The 3,546-nt window shown below is 39.9% G+C and overlaps 1 long non-coding RNA gene across 1 annotated transcript; it reads right to left on the minus strand.

Moving 5' to 3' along the window:
• Window positions 1-380: 380 nt before the first annotated feature.
• LOC309551585 lies at window positions 381-1,577 on the minus strand. The gene is made up of 2 exons (XR_014225093.1): window positions 1,501-1,577; window positions 381-1,281 (listed from the first exon to the last, which is right to left on the minus strand). It is a non-coding gene; the product is annotated as an uncharacterized lncRNA (long non-coding RNA).
• Between the last annotated feature and the right edge of the window lie 1,969 nt (window positions 1,578-3,546).

The following is a 3,546-nucleotide window of genomic DNA, read 5'->3' on the forward strand; positions in this document are numbered from 1 at the left end:
AGAAAAGGATCGAGGATAAGCGCCAATCGACTCACACCAAGAAATATTCGGTTTCGGCGTACGCTGGTATATCTTGCTGGAAGACAACTTCCTCGCCTTCACCATAGTAGGGATCACTGATCCAGACAGACCTATCCCTCAGTACCTGGCTTTCAATAGCTAAGCCATTAAAACCAGTGACTGAAGCAGGATGGCAGATTGTTTTCTTTATTATTTCTGACACACACTTTAAAATAGATTTAACAGAACAAAAACTTAATTTACAGTTGACAGTATAAAAAAAGACAATTTAGTAAAATTAGGTAAAATGATCAGACGTGGACACCCAATCCAAAATAAAAAAATAAAAATAAAAAATAAGGATGCGGTGACAATATAGATCAATTGAACTGACATTTTATTTAATAAAAATTAAAATGCATTGTATAACAATGTCACAATACAGATCATTCCCAACACTCCCAACAGTGCACACTGCAATGACACCTGTGTGTAGACAGGTGGCGACAGAGTAACCTGTCGGACCAGTCCTATCATTCTCTGTCCACAGGATACATTACTAAAAGGCAAGAAGCAGCGTGGTCGGTGAAGTCATTCAAAGCAACCAATCGGCAATCATCTCATTTAGAACTCTTTAAACTATTTAAAAGATCCAAGTCTGTTTGGTTACTATGAGATTCCACACTTTATCACTTATCTTTTAATTGCCTTATTAAATAATTTTTTTTTATCCAGTATGGGATGATGATTTAATCAATGGAGCATCAAGAATTGAGATTTTCTGAATCATCTATTAACATCCTCCAGTTGGTTTCACTGAAGATTTTTTTTATTACAAAGAGAAATGCAGAAAAACAAGAACTAAATTACATATCCTAACTTCTTTTCCAATGGCACCAAACACAAAAATGGGGTTTAGAGGGCTCTTAGCCACAAATCTGTAGTGGACACCAAACCTTTAATCTGTTGCATTTTAAGGGCCATTCAATCCAACCCAATTTCAGTTTTTTCTGGACACTGATGAACTGAATCAACCTGCTGCTTCTTAAATCTCATATTGACTCCAGTGGTGGGATTTCCCTGCAGTAGTCTGTCTCCGCCCCCTCCCGCAGAGCCATATGAGAGAGTGTCACTCTTTTGCTGGTCCCCAACAGCCATGGTAGCTTGTGTGAACTGAAAACTCCTGTGGGGATCTCTCTTTACTAAAGTCCCTAGAAGAAAAAGAAGCCAGTGAGTAAATCACTCAACTGGACAGCAATATTAGTCTTGCTTGGGGATGACCTTGAATTTTAGTATGCTTATTGGGCTTAACAGTACTGAGTCCGACCCAATATTAGTCTTGCTTGGGGATGACCTTGAATTTTAGTATGCTTCTTGGGCTTAACAGTACGGAGTCTGACCCAATATTAGTCTTGCTTGGGGATGACCTTGAATTTTAGTATGCTTCTTGGGCTTAACAGTACTGAGTCTGACCCAATATTAGTCTTGCTTGGGGATCACCTTTAATTTTAGTATGCTTCTTGGGCTTAACAGTACTGACCCAATATTAGTCTTGCTTAGGGATGGCCTTTAATTTTAGTATGCTTCTTGGGCTTAACAGTACGGAGTCTGACCCAATATTAGTCTTGCTTGGGGATCACCTTTAATTTTAGTATGCTTCTTGGGCTTAACAGTACTGACCCAATATTAGTCTTGCTTAGGGATGACCTTTAATTTTAGTATGCTTCTTGGGCTTAACAGTACTGAGTCTGACCCAATATTAGTCTTGCTTGTGGATGACCTTGAATTTTAGTAAGCTTCTTGGGCTTAACAGTACTGAGTCTGACCCAATATTAGTCTTGCTTGTGGATGACCTTGAATTTTAGCATGCTTCTTGGGCTTAACAGTACTGAGTTTGACCCAATATTAGTCTTGCTTGGGGATGACCTTGAATTTTAGTATGCTTCTTGGGCTTAACAGTACTGACCCAATATTAGTCTTGCTTGGGGATGACCTTAAATTTTAGTATGCTTCTTGGGCTTAACAGTACGGAGTCTGACCCAATATTAGTCTTGCTTGGGGATGACCTTGAATTTTAGTATGCTTCTTGGGCTTAACAGTACTGACCCAATATTAGTCTTGCTTGGGGATGACCTTAAATTTTAGTATGCTTCTTGGGCTTAACAGTACGGAGTCTGACCCAATATTAGTCTTGCTTGGGGATGACCTTGAATTTTAGTATGCTTCTTGGGCTTAACAGTACTGACCCAATATTAAGTCTTGCTTGGGGTTGACCTTTAATTTTGGCTTAAAAGTACTAACCCCACATTACAACCTGTAACAATTCCAAGTTCCTCTCACAAACAACAGCCAAACTGAGAAGAAAAAAAACTGATGGGAAGTGAAGGAGCATAAGTAACACCTATAGATAAAAAGGACCAAACATGCTCATATTGAAAAGAAATCACCAACCTGTCATTGTGATGTAAAGGTAGGCACCTCCAAGTTGGTTCAGCATTCATCTCGTACATGGATGTATAACCAAGTCATGTGTAGAGGTCTGGAGGTGCTTGTTATCATAGCTAAGTGACAGGTTAGCCATTTCTTTTTCGGTACAGGTACACTGTAACTGGCAGGAGAACAGGGGTGGAGTGTCCTGTACAAACTGTCACCCTACTAACCTAAGAGCTACTTGTTGCCAATACTCTAGAGGTGGTAACACCATCGGCCAAGATGTGACATTGCGGGCCAGCTTTAACTAGTACAGGCCCTAATGTAATCTTCCTACAAGACCAAAAGGGAAGTTGCATCATGCAGAATCAGGTGACCTCAGCAGGAGGTTCCATGCAGAACATGTAGCATCCAAAAACTAAACTGGATTGGAATTACACGAAACTGATGTAACATAACAAACCTAAATTGATTGGACCTTCAGTTTTGATTCCTATACTTCATCAGTGAGTCACTGATTGAGTTCACTTGTTGCCTGTAGTGGTAGAAATAAAAAAAATAGAGCTGCCATTGCTAACTAACATCTAGGTTCTGGAGCCATCAGCCTTATCCTGTCATTACTGGCTGCATTATTGTTCTAGGTAACCAATCACTAGGTAGTAAAGCAAGGAACAGAATGAAGGTCACCTGAAAGTTGCACCCTAAAACCAGCCAGTTTGAATCTTTGGTTCAGCAGAGACTGGCGTGAGATTCGAACCATGTATAGGTAGGCTGATTGAACCTAAGTTGATCGATTGATCAACTTGGATAGAACCAGCCTGTCAGCTATAGCCACTCCCAATATATACTGTGTGTGTGTATATATATTACACACACATAAATATATATGGCACCCCCCCTTCCGTGAGTACACAATAGCTCCATGGGGGGATTTCCCCATCATTACTGACTGTAATGATGGGTAAATCGAGAGATGGAAAAAAAAAAAATCACACAGTCTCTGGCCAGCTTTAAAGATCAAGTGAGTATTGCGGCTCCCATTGTCCTTTAATTAGCGACAACTAATAGGAGGTACTTCTGCTCCTAAAATATAACCTATTGTAAAGGTTTATGGTC

Source organism: Pelophylax lessonae (assembly GCF_965119305.1).
Source record: "Pelophylax lessonae genome assembly, chromosome: 3".
NCBI classification, from domain to species: Eukaryota; Metazoa; Chordata; class Amphibia; order Anura; family Ranidae; genus Pelophylax; species Pelophylax lessonae.